Genomic DNA, 19,211 nt, shown 5'->3' with positions numbered 1-19,211 from the left:
GTTGGGGGGGGCCTATTTCCTCATGGCCAACGTGGTCATTTATCTGGTTGCATGGGCTTTTATGAAAATGTAATTTGCTCTTCTGTCCCTGTTACATTGCTGCTGCTGCTGTGGCTTCTGGGGTACAGAGCCCTGCAACTTTGGTGCAAATTGACAATAAAATTTGTTTAAAAAAAAAATCAGTTCACGTGGATTGTGCGCCTGAAGTTAGTTTGACTTGGAATTCATATAAAAAGCATATCCGTTGTTTAATGGGGGAGCTGCATGGGGGGGACACTGTTGGGTTGGGCTCTTATCATGACAACTTCTTGACTAATTTTGTTGTCCCAGTTCTGCCGTTTTAAGCTTTCTGTCCATCTCCAAAGTTACATTATCTTCTCTCTCCATATACAACTATTTTGTTTGAATTTCTGTTACTTTATTGAATTACTTATATTTAGTTGTATCGTTCCAAAATAAAGTTTCTTAGTTTAAACTAAAAAAAAAAGCTTTCTGCCCACATGCAGGGGCTGTTAGGAGGAGTTGCTTCCAGTTATGCGCTAATGGTGAGGTTGATATTTTGCGCCTGGTGGTTGCTGTCAAGGCACTTGCCTAAAGAGAAGTCTTCAATGTGATTGAAAAGTCCCCCCATGCAGAGGGTGAAATTTATATGGGAGATGAGCTTGCCCACGGTTCTTGTCCAGCCGAGGGAGTGGGGTTGTCACCAGTGAAGCAACCGTTGATGAGCCTGAGACCTAGGGAGTCACATTCTTTTAAAAAGAGTTCTAGGAAGGGGTTCCGCCGAGTGGCTGGGGGTAGGTTTTGCGTTGTGGATTCGAATTAAATATCCAGGCTGTTGACCTTGCGGCCAATCGATCCTCCAAAAGATTTGTGTTGAAATCACCTGATAGTATGATGTTTGCATAGAGATATTTTAAGTTAAAAGATGAGTTAGTAGCGACACCAGTATTTTCATTGTCGCCTTTTTCCTTGATTTGGAGGGATTAACACCTTCGCTGCGGCGGCTATTCCGCCGCACTGCTAAGGGAGCAGGGGGGGGGCGCGCGGCGCGCCCATGATGGTGACGGAACCGTTCCGTCACCAGCCTCGGTTGAGCTGTGCGGATGACAGAGCGGTTCCGTCATGGCCCCGCCCGCTCAATAGAACGCGCCGCGCAGGTGCGAAATCAACGCCGCGCAGGCACGACGGGCGGGCCATGACGGAACCGCTCCGTCATCAGCACAGCGCCACCGCGGCTGATGACGGAGCGGTTCCGTCATCAGCACGGAAAAGGCTAGTGTAGATGTTGATGATCAGAGCGAGAGGCCTTTACTGTATTGGACGATACTAGGTGGATTTCTTGAGCCCTGGGGACTTTAAGTACGATCTTCTCCACTGTGTAATGTAGTAAAACAAATAGAAAGGCTGCGCATTGGACTGCCAAGCCTATTGATTTTCATGGCTGGTTTCCAAAACTTGACGAAGCCTGTTAAGGAGGCAGTTGATTGGGGACAGGTCTCTTATTGCATTAGGAGGTCCAGGTCCTTCCAAAACGATAGAGGTTTATTGTTTTATAGTTTTTATAAGAGTCCTTGTGTGTTACAAGAGCATAGGCTAAATTTGGCCCTGCACAGGCATTGCACATCTTGAATTGGATTGGTTTGTCATAGGGTGTTTCTGGCTTGAAGAACGGTTGGCAGCCAGCCCTGGTTGGAGCAATTTGGCTTAGACTTGTTGGGGTTATGTCCTCCTTGTTAGTTTTCGTTCCCAGTTGGACGTTTGCCTTGAGGGACAGTGCGGGTGCGCGGAGCAGATATATTCAGATCTTGGGATCCTTGTGCTTTTTTTAGTATAGAAAAAGTCAGATTATTATGTTGATGCAGAAATGCTGTTGGATATCCTTTGGCCCTTGCCCGTTCTATTTTTCTTCCCCAACTTACAAAGACTGTTGAGTTGGTCTAGATAGTTTCTACTCGTGTGGAAGAGAGGAATAAAACCTGGGTATGTTCTGGATTGTGCTTTCTTCTTGGCTCCAAAAACTCGATTGCCAGGATGTCTGCTAATCTTATGTGCTTTAGGCTTGGAATTGATTGTAACAGAAGGATCAAGTTGCCACTGTTTAAGATGTCATGGGCTCCCCTTGATTAGTATTCTGGAATGAAGACCAGCTGATTGGGATCCGGAGGGGCTGGCGGCATGTATACAATACAAAAAACAGACGTTGTGGAGGGTCAAGGGGAATATATTTATTGACCTGTCTGCTCGCACCCCTATTATCAAACACAAAACACATAATAGAGCAGAACAGGTCTGGAGGTGGTGTGTAACTATACTAGTGACTATGAAACAACAGGATGCATGAGCGAACCAATGCTGTTGGGAATGTTGGAAACCACATGGCTGGTACAAGACCCATCAGACCACCCTTGCGGTGGAGTTTACGTCACGTGGGAATTGCTGATTAAACCAAACCACATCAAGCCAGTCAGTGCTGGTGTGGAAATGGATATCAGGCATCCAGCCATGATGTTTGCCATGGAGTGGACTTAATAAAGTGCAGTGCTTAAGTGGTGGTGGTGACTAAAATTGACTACACAGATACTGACGGAATGTGTATACAGAAATCTTTGTGTCAAGGTTTAAAAACACGCCTGGTAGTAGGACTACCTCATGGCGCTGTGCAGGTTGGTCGACATGTTTCAGCTTTCGGGGAATTACCCCAGCTTTCTTCAGGACCCTATATTTAAACTAGCTACTGCAACTATGACTACTAGGTGATAAAAACAATAATAAGTTTTACTAATAGATAGGTTCATCGATACATATCTACCAGAAACCTCAGTGCTTGAACGTCCACTGGCGGGAAAGAAGTAAGTCTTCTTCCTATCAAAAAACAAAAATAATTGTACAACAACACTAGTTCACGCATATGACATCATGAACGTCCAGAGAGACCGTAAAGGAAAACACACCTGCATGAATAATTGACATTCTGCATAGATGGAAAAGCATAATAGCTTAATCACTTAGAGGCATTTCCTCACAGTGATACTCACCCAGCCTTGTGTGGGTGAAGACCTCACCTCACCCGGCAACCGCTCGGGAGTATGAGGCCCCGCTCTACGGTGTAGAAAAAAGGGAACAGTGAGAAACTCTACCATGCCCAAGCCAATTGCTCTACACACATAACCCAAAAAACGCATGAAGGAGCCCGTCTGTCAAGGCAACAACCACACACACCATCCTGTATGACACATAACATGTTTAATATCCAACCTCACATGACAAAGTCTGGATACTTAAGAGTGTACAGGCAAATAAAAGTGCATCTAGGTAGTCTTGTATAAAGTTTACAAACAGTTGTCTAGCCCATAGATTCCTATGCAACCCAATCAGAGGAAGGGCATAGAGGGGAAGGGTAATTGATTATCAAAGAATGCTAAGCAAAAGAGTCCCCTCTCGTGACACTCCGTGTCGAGACTAAAGACCCATCCAAGACACCTCTGATGGTGTGTAGTCAGCCCAAGCCGACTGGTATTGCCAAAACTGATTAAGCTGCTAAAACTAAGAGAGTCCAATGGGACACTCACCTGTCCGTCGGTGCCCCTGATCGTTTGGCCGAGCGGAAGTGAAGGTGATTGTAGAACCGCCCTTCCTGCTTAAGTAACCACCGAGGGATAGGCAGTGGAGTGGAAGGGGCGTGCACTGTACCGAAATACCGGAGCACACGCGGAAGCAGATAGTACTCTGTCGCGCATGCGCAATCATTAGGACAATCTCAGAGTAGGTTTTGAGATGCAGTTCATTGCTTTTGAAAAAAAGAGAGTTAGATTGGCAAACCGCTGATTTAAATAAGGTATTGTGCGCCTACCACTCGAAAAATGCCTGTAATTGAAATAGTATCTTCCTCTGAGCTCGCGCGCATAAGCACACCGGGAGACACTACTCCCATGCGCATGCGCCCGGCGGAAAGCGCTTTCCTAAGCTTATAGTACACCGCCAATGAATCACCAATCAACTTACAAAACAGATGGTCTTATTATAACATGAAAACATTGAAAAATGCTGTGCATTCTCGTCGTGGCAATGTCTGCATTGCGTCCAAAACAAGTTTATTTATTTTACTGAGATTGCATATTCTTCCAATCTACACCGGAATACATATGGAGGGGAAATATACAAATTATTCCAAAGTATGTATACAATACCATGGGTTCTCAAGATTTGAGTCTGCAAACTGTACGATTGATTGGAGACAGCATGTTTTTTGCTGTTAGAAATTCAGTTGGTACTCGAAGTTTGAGTCGGAGAATGGTGCAATTGGATGAAGTAGTCACAGTCGCGTGCTCTATTAGATGGTTTGGACCTCGGATGGGTACCTATTTTGCTGTGGGATTTTTCCTCAGACAGCCTTTTTGACTGGTTGTTTGTGTTGTTTGGAGAGACAGAGTGGATGGACATGCCTGTAGAAGATTGGGATGGATCTTCTGCTGTCCGATTTTAAGAGGCTGATAAGTGTGTGCACTTGCTGCTGCTACTGGGGAACTTGCTCTGTTTGTTGATTCTGGACTGCCAGGTCTGGGGCCAGTACCGTAGAGTTCAAAGGGAGAGAAATGGTGTTTAATTGTGTTTTGATGAAGATAGCATGAAACAATTCCTGTTTTATGGTGATTGGAACTTTTGGGGTTTTGTTTCCATAGTCGTTTGTGGGAGTGTTTGCTTAGTCTAGCTGGCTGTGTGGCAATGGATTGAGAAGAAACACCAATAGATTGATGAGGCATCTGTGTGAATGTTGCCTGAGCAGGAGAGCAGGCAGCTTTGCCGAGTTGTTGAACGGTGCATGCTGTTGTAGCTGAGTCTAGATTTGTGGGAGGGCATTTTGAGAGGCCTTGCCTTTTGCTCGATTCCTTGGGAGGGGACTGTGGAGTGTGCTCTCTTCCTGTAAAATTGTGGAAGGGGAGCTGTGACTTGAGGTCATGCAGCCGGGTTTCCTTGGCTTGCAGCAGGGTGGCGAACGTGTTGAGAACATGCATTCACGAAGGTCAGCACTCTTGCACTCTCCTATTGAATGATGCAGGCACCAGCAGTGTTATAAAGCAGAGGTGTTATGAGTGTGTGTCACATCGTTAGGCATTTCTTCTTTTTCTTTTTTTACCAATGTTACAGAGCATTAGCAAACATCATTTTCTCTTTTTATCTATGCTGTGCAGCAGCATCAACAAACATTGGGAAAGCCAATAGTTCCCAAAGGTAAGACCTATTGGCTTTACCAATGCTTGCTTTCTCATGTTACCCTTCGAGCACTATTTTCCTGGAAACAACACCACTTAACACCTATGTCAAAACCAAAGCATTAGTAATTTGCACGCAGCTTACTAAGAACCAGTGCTAAAAAGATGCAAAGGTTGTTTATTTAATGCATTTTTATAAAGCGTGGAGTTTACCCGAAGGTGTCAGAGCACTGTACAATAGAACCAGTTACGTCGTTACATGAGAGAACTGTTACAGGAATGGAACAAACAAAGGTAGCAGTCCATAGAATCAAAACAACGCAGGCAAAAGGAACACATTATCAAACACAGAATGTACAAACAAAAATATGAATATATATGACAAATTTACAATGACTAAAGAAATTCCTGGCGAAAAATAGCAGGCCATAGAATCAAAACAACGCAGGCAAAAGGAACACAATATCAAACACAGCAAGCACAGAATGTACAAACAGAAAGCACCCGTTTTAGTACTAAGAGTTCTAAATGAGCTGGAAAATGTCCCGTATCGAGATGTCAACGGTCTATCACTGATTCAGATTGCACTGCCTCTTGCTTCTTGTTTCTTATTGTCAATTTGAGTGAACAGAATTGTGGGTCATTCTTGCAGCAAGACTAGACAGCTCGGGTGAAGAGTGCTTTTGACACTTGAGAGGCATGAGTCATCATAGGAGCCTTCTGCTTCACTGGTGCAGACAGCATTGATTTCAAGACTGTATTGTTGTTTTCCCATTTCATGCTTAAGCAGTCAGGGTAAACACATCGGCCATTCAGACAAGATTGTCAATGAAATGCCTTGCAGCTATTCTTACAGAGTTCACATTTCATCGAAGGCATTAATTCGGCGGATAGAACCAATATCTCGAAAAGATATAGTCCGGGACTCTATAAAAAGCAGAGAAAGCAAGTGCGGAATAGTCGCATGTATGTGTAGTCTGCAATTAGTTGAGTTTGAGCCATACAAGAACAACCTTAATCCAATCATATGCAAGTCTACTGAACTATGACCTAATACGTTTCTTGTTTGTATTTGCATTCAACTGCCGTCTTTTAGCATGTCACAATATAGAACAGCGGATTGAATATAACATAACTTGTATGTCCAGGTGAAGGAGCCGAGTTACAGATTCTAGATTTGCTCTAGAACATCGAGTTGATGGTACATTTTCTCAGCATGAAATCATGGGGGGGGGGGGGAAATGGATAGCAGATCAATCATTTCAGTTCCAATTTACTGTGACTCTTAACAATCATAGACTACTGTATAATAATAGTTGATCTATTACAAAGCTAAGAATAACTGGATAAACAGGCACCTCAAAGTGAAGCTGTAGAAATACATGGAAACTAATACAAAGCCAGCGTGTGAAGTCTTCCTAAGAAGTCTCCCCACATCTGTTGGATCAAGTAGCAGAAAACTACTAAGACAGAGCTTGTTCTAAGATGCTCTCTCTCTCTCAAGGCAAGGCTGAAGTCTCTTGGACACTGTCCCTAGTTACGAATCATCAATATCACAGGTAGTATCTAAGAGTCCTTTCCAGATCACGCTATCCAGGCAGGCCACCTCCTCATAGGTAACTTTCCAGTAGGCAGCAATGTTTCCAAGGTTGGCGGGATGACCTTGATTCCCAGGCTCATTTCGAGGAAAAGTACAACAGTTCTCCACTATCATTATCAACGCTTAATGTATCCTCTTCTCCTAAGACTAACTCCTAAAACAAAGACATTATTCTACGTAACAAGGATGATTCTTCCACCTGCAACAGAAATGTGAGATAGAACAAATCCAATATGCACATATAATTCAACTATTAAATCTAATGTGAGAGCTTCCAGGAAAAATGCATTTCAGGCCTATAGAAATCAGGCAACATAAGAAAATGGAGCTCAGGCGTTTTGAAATTACAAATAAAATGAATACTTTTTACTGAGCTCTTCTAAATTAACACGTTACATAAGCACATCAAATACTTTAATAATTGTCAGTAGCATAACCAAATTCAGCAATTTAATGTTTTCAGCTAATCACATTTAGTTTCAATGTTAATCTCTTCACGTTTATATCAAAATGACCCTAATACACCACAATTCATACTATTACAGTTCACGTTCTGTTTCACGTTAATGCATCAAAGGTATATATGCGGTGTGGACCACTCATGATTATAAAGCTCCTCTGCAAATGAAAATTGAATTTTGTGCTACATCACAAGCATGTACAATGATAACAATTGAATAATAAAGGGGATGGTGCTTGAAAACAAGAGTCACGTGGGGATAAACACCAAAACAAGGGGGCGGACATAGAGGGCAAAAGCAGAAAAATGCTTCATTTTTTTGATCCTCAATTGGGAATTAAAAAAGGGGGTCATAGGTGTGCCCTTAATAATTAGGGCAGTCAATCACCTGTACGGGGATTTATCCTCACACCAATGCCTAAGGACTTGGTGTCCCAAGGAAAAGATAAAAGAGATTCGGTTGAGTCTTGTCTCATCATAATGGGGAAATGTGGCAGGTTTGAGACTTTATATCAGCCTCATTGATCTCTCTTGCTGATTAAACTAAACCCTGGGTCTAATTTTCTGTGTTTTTTACATCAGAAGGGATTCATTCTTCCCTTGCTAGGTGTAGCCCACATTTGGAGATTAGGCAATTCTTGAGGACTTCCAGCCACGTTTCATTTGTGTGGGTTTACACTAGTTGCCTTTCTGGTTGAAAAGAGGCAATATCAACATTGTGCAGAGCGAAATTAAGCCTATTTAGCCCAGCCCTCTTTTCTTTTCTTTACTTTTAAGTGCATTAGTCTTGAAGAAAATTGTCACTCCTTTGGAGACTTCCGCATGCGGCTCAGACAATAAAACTGCAGTTCTCCTTTTTTATCTTCTGAATTCCTTCCAGATATTTTGCTTTAAAGAACCTACCCTTCTGGCAGGACTGCAACAGGTGTTTATAGCTTCTAATTGCTGATCCAATTTGATCTCTGTACACCCTTGTGTTGAATCAGTACTTACTTCTACTTGCTTTGATTTAATGAATGAGTGACATATTACACCTCAATAGGGAGAAGGCTACTTTGCTCTTCATTGTTGTCAAGAAGTTGGTCATTCAACACATAGAAAAGCTGGTGGTCTAATAAGATAAAACACTACAGAAACTAAAAATAAAAAGCCAAATCAAATCACTCATCACACCTAAGGACCAAAGTCGCTACAAGTGATGACACAAATGTGACTCTATGACAGAAGAAGACCCTGAGGAGGGGAGAAAACAACAAGGATTTCCGTCAACTGCCCTTCGTGGCCAGTGTCATCATTTGGAACTCCCGGAGTGCCCCTGTCACCTCAGTTCCTCTGGCAACAAACCAACAACTAGTGGGCTGGGCATAAGGAGAGACCAGTGAAGTAAACAATTGAGCAAATCAATTGATGGGTGCAGTGCAAAAAATGAACAGTAAGTGAAAGTGATGTTAAAAAAGTTTCAACAGCAAACCAAAAGACTTTATTAGTGATTGCCGATGAACTTGATTAAAAACAGTAACTCAGCAATAAACAAATCTGCCGGATGTCGTGGTCTACTAGTTTCAGCTGTCCTGGGTCATAGGACCCCGGCTTTCTTCAGGACCTATAAGTATAAGCTACTGCATTAAATTCAATTTGACCAACAAGGGTCCAAAAGTGCATAAAAAAGAAAAGCATAAAGTTATCACAATTCAATTTGGTTGTGAGCTTATACAAAACTTCTACACAGGACAGATGGTTAATCAAACCTGTGGGGAGACAAAACAGCATGCCAACTATTCAGTGTTCTAAGAAAAGCCAAGCATACTGTATCTAATTACACGCTCTGTAGTTAATGAAGGTAGAATAAAATTTAAAATGGAAGTGGTGGTCAGCTCACCTACCCCGTGTGAGGTATCAAGCCTCACCTCACCTGGCTCAGACTCAGATTTAGGGAAGCACCGCCCTAAAAGTAGAAAAGAGAAAACCACAGCAGACAACCATATGATTATAAATGCACATAGAACGGCATAGATGTTATTGGTATACCTGGCTGCGCTGTAGTAAACATCCTGCTCTTAAAAAACTACAGAATTGATATTCTCATCCACTGAAATAGTTCCTGTGAATAATAAGTGAACCTATTACAGGCATTAGCTGAGTGTGGATCGTGAATATGCATAACCCCCCTTTAGGAGAGGTCACACACGGCTCGTTGCGGCGGTGCAGATAGCCGTTAGCAGATGGACAATCACAGAGTCCTAGTGCCGGTCCTCTAAAGATACTACAATGGGACCGCTGTAAAAGGAAAGACCCTGTCAGCGTTAATAACAGAAATATATAAAGATGGAGCGACCCCCCATCCTCAATATATGAGAGGTGCCCGCAATGATTAGTTTGTTAAGAGCAACCCCGTGTCATTGGATCAGCATACGGGGCAACTCTCCCGATGGGAGAAACAACAGGAAAACAAATATCCTCAACTATCGCTCCCCGAACTCGATGTCAATATAAATGGGAAGAGGTAAAAACAGCTTACCTCTCCGTCGGTACCTCAGGAAAATTGCTGAGGCTGGGGGAGGTGGCGTGTACTCGCCATGCGGCGCCATTTAGAGTCCCGATGGCCGGAGCGGCGTACTGAACGACGTCAGTCCCTGTGGCCAATCCCTTGTCAGGACTACAAAATGACGCAAGGCTACAGGAGACGTGAGCCAATCGCTGTCTCTAGTATATTGCCGGGTAGGGCCGACGTGCTCAATGACGTCCGTTACTATAGCCAATCCTTAGTGAGAACTACAAAATGACGAGAGCCCATTATTGCGTGTAGTTCGTTGCCGTGTAATTGAACGCAATGTCCTTTATTAAGTAACAAGACGTCTGTCCTCTGCTTTATGTTCAGTAGAAGTATAGAATGAACAGTCGTCTACCAAATGATGTCCCTGAATAAATGTATGGATGGTATCATCAGGAAGTACTGGGCAAGAGAAAGTAATACTCATATGTAATGGGCCAATACATTTAAATGCATCAGTGATGTAGGTGAAGTTATAATGGATCAAGACAGTGGCCGCTGTTAGGAAAAACTAATAAGTCGGAATGTGCAAGTAAGCAAACATCTCCAGTAATAAAAGTAATTTTCAAAAGCAAAGTGTCACTAAACAAGCGAGTCAGACCCTTACTCCTCTTTGGGGGTTGTTATGTTGGAATTCTGTGTGCAGCTGATGGCTGCGGGTCATTTTATAGACTTCACCAGCACTCAATAATCGGGTGCATGGTGCTTATAGGTCCTCCAGTGTAGAGGCTCTACTCTCTTCCTTTGTCTTTTCCTGCCCATTTTTCTAACTCCCGGTTGCTCTACCTATTACATTATCTTCTCCGTTGAGTTATAGTATATAAACTAGTTCTAGGGATGGCAGAATTCAATGGTTTGGCATTCGACGATGCCACTTACCAGAGCATACTCGACAACACACCGAGTATTTTATATTCCTTCAACGGATCGTCTACTACTGCTACCGACGTTCGGGACTCACTAAGGGCCCTTAAGAAATCACACACACGCACTGTTATACACGGTGCTATTATGGCAGAGTACTTGCGGGGGAATTGCGCCCCCCCAGGACTCATTGTGACCAATGCTCCCAGGTTATTTTTACAAGATAAAATGTTCCGGAAGGACTGGTCCTTAATAGCCTGGCGATGCACCAGGGATTGGCTTTTACTAATTATATGTACGGCCAAGAGGATTGCCGATGCCATCCTAATCGAAATACAGGTCATGGAAGCCCAGATTAAGACCACTGTCACGAATATCATTTTCAAAAAGAATTTGGAGGAATCAAACAAGGCTAATAAGGATCTTAAAGATTATATCCTTCAATCAAAAATTTATAAATTTAAAAAGGATTTGGCCAAGTTTAAGCATGAGGTGGCATATCCATATACGAGTGATGAATATGTCGCACCCATAGTTAACAACAGAGGGAAAAGTTTGGGATCTACATATTCCGGAAGTAGCTCTGATGACAATTCCAGTGACTCGGATCCTAATGATCAGAATCAATACCAACAGAGGGGTAGAGGAAGGCGAGCATCGAGGAGAGGATATAATGCCCGCCCCCCCCCCTTTCCAACAGTGGTGGCCCCTTGGGCTTTTCCCCCAGCTCACTTTCAAGCACCTAATCCTTGGCAAATATACCAGCCCGAATTTTCCCACCAGTCTTTTTTAGGGGCAGGCCAAGTCAGATTTCGGGGGCGACGTCGGAACCCACAGAACCCACAGAACCCGCAGGCACCAACACAGGTGCACTGGAATCTGCCACAGACCACTCCCAACCAGATTGGGACCTGCTCCAAAACCAACCAGGGGCAGAATCAGGGACAGACTTGAGTGGCACGGTTAAACAAGACTTGATAGTCAACTTGAGCTCCAAAATACTTACATCCGAGGAAATATCTGTCCTCAACAGAGGCCTTGGGTTTGTCCCTACCAATAAGGGTGATGATTTCACTGTACATCGAGAATTAACTCAATTTTTCCGGAAGGTGCGGCTGCACCATTTCTTCAAAGATAAGACACTATCTGATAACCAAAATGACAATACCAATACAGGCCTTAAGAATAGGTCTACTTTTAATCCACCTGCCAGGACCCCACATGTCCTGGCATTTGAAAGAGCTGTGCTTGAAGAAGTAAAAATTCTATACAAAACACCAAGCAGGGGTATCAGGCCAAACGCTCTGCACATTTATCCTATATAGTGTGGTTCAGTAAATTTGTTGTGGGTGCTATTAACCTGAAGTCATATACCCCTAGACTCCCAAAAACTCAAAGCAACACAATGGTACAGCACCCCACACAGTATATCTTTTACAATAACATTGAATGCATTCTTTGAAGAAACATTTCAGTAGGACTGGAGGTTCTTTTTTTCTTTGCTTTTATTAACAATTTTCCAATTTAAAAAGAAGAAACGTAGCCAACGCGTTTCGTCCGTAGGACTTCTTCAGGGCTACAATAAACAAACATACAAATACATATATTATACAAAAAGCTATTTACACTTTAAAACATAGATTCATGATACATTTTCTAATTATAAAAACAATTAACTCACATCACATATTATTTCGTAAGTGTCCTACTCAACTGAATGATTTAGTGACATTTTGCGGGTTTCCTGAAGAGTGGAGGACCACAGATTTTAGATCAACTCATTCACTGGTTTATTTGACTATCTTTTTAGTGACATATAATTTTCTTTATCAAAGACAGTCATTGGGATTACATTAGCAAAATTTCCATCATTATGGTGATGAAGCTGGTCATGCTCTGCATTTAACTAAAGACAAAAGAGGAACTGAATTGTATGGAGATCCTATACTGTGATTTTTAGAAAGATGAGAGAACAAATGGAGCTAATATCAACATGGGATATGTTCTTACCGGAAAGTTTTTTACGGATTTCAATGTTGTCACACAAATCTTTTTATGGGGAAATTGCCATCACGGTTTTAAGTTTTGTCAGTAATGATCTATTGACAAAGGAAATACAGAGATTTGTGATGGTACATATATGATCATGTCCTGGTAGTGTAAGCACTATTAGTATCGTTAACAAAAACCTTTTCATATGTAGCTGTTTTGAAAAAGAATATTTGTCTTTACTTATTATTTTCTAGTTTGTTCAGCATCAAGGGTATACAAGGCATAAGTGGCCTGATGGAAAAGGAAACAAAGAACAGAATATGGTCATGTATTATTAAAGATCACACAGTGAGCGAGAGTGGATTGTGATTGCCAGTTTATTTAGTGGTGACACATACCTCGCAAAGAAGGATGACAGTCAAATCCTTCCGTGTGCACTGAACTCTGATCATGTGGAACGTATCTATTCAATGTCCACACCCCATCATTTCTGTAGTGAAAATTTTTATAGCATGAGAATGAGAATTACTTGTATCTTATCAGTATTTATCATGCATTTTGGAAAAGACATCTTGCCTTTCTTCTAGAACATTTAGATAATATGACGGAACAAGCCTCAATAGTTGTTTTCAAGGGTGCAATTTTAGATGTTAGGGCAATGCATAATAGAAACACAGTAGCATTCTAAAAAATGCAAAATTGCTGGGGCAGTATATAGTGGAAACACGGTGGCATTCTAAAAAATGCAAAGTATTTTCACCATGCTTCCCCATATAATTTACCCTAATAAACATTGTGGCACCGACTGGAATTCTATAAAAATGCGTTTCATATAAGCATTTTTTATTTCCATTGCCATTGGCACATGAGACAAGTATATTTGCTTTTAGTTTTAAATACATTCAAAGTCAGAAAAAGTATGTATATCTGCATGTATGCATCTCATTACGATCAGGGGCAAAGACCGAAGCCTTAAAGCTATGTAGCCGGATAACAGTCATATTCGTGGGGAGAGGCATGGCCACGAGACGGCATGTCTAAAATGAGCAGAATCTCTCTAACGAGAAGCGTCTCGTCAATATTGCGAGCAAAACCTTCCCCAGATTAAAAAGTATCTAAGAGCCCCTTGTACTACTTACTTCGATTGTGCGCTGTATCTGCCGTCTCACTCGATACCAGGGTTCAGAAATGTGAGCAGAAATTCACGAGTTTAAATAGCCCGCAAAGCTGCATCAGCTGTGTCCATTGCGCGTAGGTCTATGCTCTGAACAGCCGCGACTGTGGCCGCCATCTTATAGTGGATAAACCAACGTGAGCAGTTACATGCAGATATACATACTTTTTCTGACTTTGAATGTATTTAAAACTAAAAGCAAATATACTTGTCTCATGTGCCAATGGCAAGGGAAATAAAAAATGCTTATATGAAACGCATTTTTATAGAATACCAGTCGGTGCCACAATGTTTATTAGGGTAAATTATATGGGGAAGCATGGTGAAAATACTTTGCATTTTTTAGAATGCCACCGTGTTTCCACTATATACTGCCCCAGCAATTTTGCATTTTTTAGAATGCTACTGCGTTTCTATTATGCATTGCCCTAACATCTAAAATTGCACCCTTGAAAACTACTATTGAGGCTTGTTCCGTCATATTATCTAAATGTTCTAGAAGAAAGGCAAGATGTCTTTTCCAAAATGCATGATAAATACTGATAAGATACAAGTAATTCTCATTCTCATGCTATAAAAATTTTCACTACAGAAATGATGGGGTGTGGACATTGAATAGATACGTTCCACATGATCAGAGTTCAGTGCACACGGAAGGATTTGACTGTCATCCTTCTTTGCGAGGTATGTGTCACCACTAAATAAACTGGCAATCACAATCCACTCTCGCTCACTGTGTGATCTTTAATAATACATGACCATATTCTGTTCTTTGTTTCCTTTTCCATCAGGCCACTTATGCCTTGTATACCCTTGATGCTGAACAAACTAGAAAATAATAAGTAAAGACAAATATTCTTTTTCAAAACAGCTACATATGAAAAGGTTTGTGTTAACGATACTAATAGTGCTTACACTACCAGGACATGATCATATATGTACCATCACAAATCTCTGTATTTCCTTTGTCAATAGATCATTACTGACAAAACTTAAAACCGTGATGGCAATTTCCCCATAAAAAGATTTGTGTGACAACATTGAAATCCGTAAAAAACTTTCCGGTAAGAACATATCCCATGTTGATATTAGCTCCATTTGTTCTCTCATCTTTCTAAAAATCACAGTATAGGGTCTCCATACAATTCAGTTCCTCTTTTGTCTTTAGTTAAATGCAGAGCATGACCAGCTTCATCACCATAATGATGGAAATTTTGCTAATGTAATCCCAATGACTGTCTTTGATAAAGAAAATTATATGTCACTAAAAAGATAGTCAAATAAACCAGTGAATGAGTTGATCTAAAATCTGTGGTCCTCCACTCTTCAGGAAACCCGCAAAATGTCACTAAATCATTCAGTTCAGTAGGACACCTACGAAATAATATGTGATGTGAGTTAATTGTTTTTATAATTAGAAAATGTATCATGAATCTATGTTTTAAAGTGTAAATAGCTTTTTGTATAATATATGTATTTGTATGTTTGTTTATTGTAGCCCTGAAGAAGTCCTACGGACGAAACGCGTTGGCTACGTTTCTTCTTTTTAAATTGGAAAATTGTTAATAAAAGCAAAGAAAAAAAGAACCTCCAGTCCTACTGAAATGTTTCTTCAAAGAATGCATTCAATGTTATTGTAAAAGATATACTGTGTGGGGTGCTGTACCATTGTGTTGCTTTGAAGTAAAAATTCTATGTATTGAAACTAAAACCCATACATACAGTAACATCCCTACCAAAGAATTGAAGGCACTTACAGCACTTAGTAACGATCAGTCAATTACTATCAAGCCCGCTGACAAAGGCGGTGCGGCGGTCCTTATGGACACCACTGAGATGTATTGGGCTGAGTGTGCTCGTCAGCTGAGAGACAGGAAATGCTATCGTCCTCTTAAGGAGGATCCGACACCCAGATTGAGTGCTATCATAAAAGATTCAGTGGAGGAAGCATTGGCAGAGGGATGGATCACAAGTCAGGAATCGATCTATCTACAGACTACCAACCCTGTCATGCCTTATGTTTATATCCTCCCTAAAATACATAAAGTCCAGAGGCCTCCACCAGGGAGAACGATTATATAGGGCATTGGTTCTTGTTTGGAACCACTATCCACTTTCGTAGACTTTTTTCTACGCCCGATTGTACAAAGGATGCCGACCTATCTACAAGATACCAAGGATGCATTAAGACTTCTCCCTACAGTGGATTTTAACCCTGATTCAGAAATCCTGGTATCCCGTCGAGTCCTTGTACACTTCAATCCCCCAGGATGAGACACTGGAGACCATCTCTGATATCCTGCAGCACACTGATTTGGACGCTATCACCCCTGTGAATTTCATTATGACCGTGGCCTATTTGGCTATGAAAGAGAACTTCTTTCAGTTTGAAGGTACTTTCTATTTGCAGGTGTCTGGCACGAGCCTGGGCAGTGTCTATGCGCCGAGCCTGGAAAACCTATATGTACACAAATTTGAAGAAACTGTTGTGCTTACCGCCACCAATCCCTTCCATAAGTCAATTAGACTTTGGAATAGGTATATAGACGACATCTTAATGGTGTGGCGAGGGGATGAAGACTCAGTTCGATCTTTTCACACTTGGCTCAACACACAAAACAACTATCTTAGATTCACCTTAGAATTGAGCTGGTCCAGATTGTCCTTTCTGGATCTTTCAATCTTTGTGACCCCGACGGGCTTGGCTAGTGAATTATACCGTAAACCCATGGCGTGTAATTCCCTTCTAAGATTTGATAGCCAGCACCCAAGAGCCCTTAGGGAAAATCTGCCTTTTGGCCAGTTTTTGCGACTGAGGCGCAATTGTTCTACCTTAGACAGCTGCAAACGTCACTCTGAGAATTTGTCAAAACAACTGAGTGACAAAATGTACCCTCGACGATTGGTGAAAAAAGCCTGTAAGAGGGCTTCAAACAATCACAGGGAAGCTCTCCTTGAGCCGAAAGTTGAGAAACCACCCCTGGGGCGCATGACGTGTGTGAATACATTCAGCACCCTTAGCAATTTCTTACAGAAATGTATTTGGAAGAATTGGCGCTTCCTTAATACTAAGAGAGAACCGATTCCTATGCCCCTATTCGCTTTTAAGAGAGGGCGTAATTTACGAGATGCCTTGGTACACACCAGACCTTTCTCTAGACCTTGTGCGACTAACACTCTCTGGGACCTGCCTCCTGTTCAAGGGCATTTTCCATGTGGGAACTGTTCCATGTGTCCACAAACAAAACAGTCAAAAACAGTGGACATTGGCACACTTAAACCTTGGATTCAGACACACTTTTCTAACTGCAACAGTGATCATCTAGTCTATCTTATCGAATGTCCCTGTGGTGAACGTTATGTTGGAATGACAACTAGGAAGGTACGTCAGCGGATGCTGGAACATAAAAGTACCTTCCGTTGTGGTAAAACCAATACTAAGCTCACCAGGCATTTTGTAACAATGAATCACAAACCAGAAGATTTTTTCTGGACTGTTTTGGATAAACCTTATATACCATCTCATGTGAAAGATGAGACCAAGTTCCTTTTCCTAAAGGAGCAGAGGTGGGTGTATAAACTCAAAAGTGATACACAGGGCCTAAACGATGATATCCCCTGGACCATGCATTGAACTACCTGACTTCTGCGCTATACATACTCAGCATACGGGATGTCATTTTGAGAGGACACCACGGCCTTTGTTTTCTGTCCCCCTAGATCCAACGTGGCTCTGACTCGCTTGTTTAGTGACACTTTGCTTTTGAAAATTACTTTCATTGCTGGAGATGTTTGCTTACTTGCACATTCCGACTTATTAGTTTTTCCTAACAGCGGCCACTGTCTTGATCCATTATAACTTCACCTACATCACTGATGCATTTAAACGTATTGGCCCATTACATACGAGTATTACTTTCTCTTGCCCAGTACTTCCTGATGATATCCATCCGTAAATTTATTCAGGGACATCATTTGGTAGATGACTGTTCATTCTGTACTTCTACTGAACATAAAGCAGAGGACAGACATCTTGTTACTTAATTAAGCACATTGCGTTCAATTACACGGCAACGAACTACACGCAATAATGGGCTCTCGTCATTTAGTAGTTCTCACTAAGGATTGGCTATAGTAACGGACGTCATGGAGCACGTCGGCCCTACACGGCAATATACTAGAGACAGCGATTGGCTCGCGTCTCCTGTAGCCTTGCGTCATTTTGTAGTCCTGACAAGGGATTGGCCACAGGGACTGACGTTGTTCAGTACGCCACTCCGGCCATCGGGACTCTAAATGGCACCGCATGGCGAGTACACGCCACCTCCCCCAGCCTCAGCAATTTTCCTGAGGTACCGACGGAGAGGTAGGCTGTTTTTACCTCTTCCCATTTATATTGACATCGAGTTCGGGGAGCGATAGTTGAGGATATTTGTTTTCCTGTCGTTTCTCTCATCGGGAGAGTTGCCCCGTATGCTGATCCAATGACACGGGATTGCTCTTAACAAACTAATCATTGCGGGCACCTCTCATATATTGATGATGGGGGGGTCGCTCGATCTTTATTTATATCTGTTATTAACGCTGACAGGGTCTTTCCTTTTAGAGCGGTCCCATTGTAGTATTTTTAAAAGACCCGCACTAGGATTCTGTGATTGTCCATCTGCTAACGGCTATCTGCACAGCCGCAACGAGCCGTGTGTGACCTCTCCTAAAGGGGGGTTATACATATTCACGATCCACACTCAGCTAATGCCTGTAATAGGTTCCCTTATTATTCACAGGAACTATTTCAGTGGATTAGGCTATCAATTCTGTAGTTTTTTAAGAGCAGGATGTTTACTACAGCGCAGCCAGGTATACCAATAACATCTATGCCATTCTATGTGTATTTATAATCATATGGTTGTCTGCTGTGGTTTTCTCTTTTCTACTTTTAGGGCGGTGCTTCCCTAAACCTGAGTCTGAGCCAGGTGAGGTGAGGCTTGATACCTCACACGGGGTAGGTGAGCTGACCACCACTTCCATTTTAAATTTTATTCTACCTTCATTAACTATAGAGCGTGTAATTAGATACAGTATGCTTGGCTTTTCTTAGAACACTGAATAGTTGGCATGCTGTTTTGTCTCCCCACAGGTTTGATTAACCATCTGTCCTGTGTAGAGGTATTGTATAAGCTCACAACCAAATTGAATTGTGATAACTTTATGCTTTTCTTTTTTATTCACTTTTGGACCCTTGTTGGTCAAATTGAACTGAATGCAGTAGCTTATACTTATAGGTCCGGAAGAAAGCCGGGGTCCTATGACCCAGGAGGGCAGAAACTAGTAGACCACGACATCCGGCAGATTTGTTTATT

General features: G+C 41.9%; 1 long non-coding RNA gene across 1 annotated transcript in view; it reads right to left on the bottom strand.

Annotated features, from left to right (window-relative positions):
• The window catches only part of LOC144825005 (uncharacterized), an 83,790-nt gene extending 80,140 nt beyond the window's left edge, over positions 1–3,650 (bottom strand). The window contains exons 1-2 of the long non-coding RNA XR_013609235.1: positions 3,570–3,650; positions 3,036–3,099 (exon numbers count right to left, since the gene is read on the bottom strand). This is a non-coding gene — a long non-coding RNA (uncharacterized LOC144825005). The remainder of the gene's footprint in view (positions 1–3,035; positions 3,100–3,569) is intronic.
• Positions 3,651–19,211: the final 15,561 nt, after the last annotated feature.

The sequence above is a fragment of the Lissotriton helveticus genome, chromosome 3_1, assembly GCF_964261635.1.
Source record: "Lissotriton helveticus chromosome 3_1, aLisHel1.1, whole genome shotgun sequence".
Lineage (NCBI taxonomy): Eukaryota > Metazoa > Chordata > Amphibia > Caudata > Salamandridae > Lissotriton > Lissotriton helveticus.
This window is presented reverse-complemented; position numbering and strand designations above follow the sequence as displayed.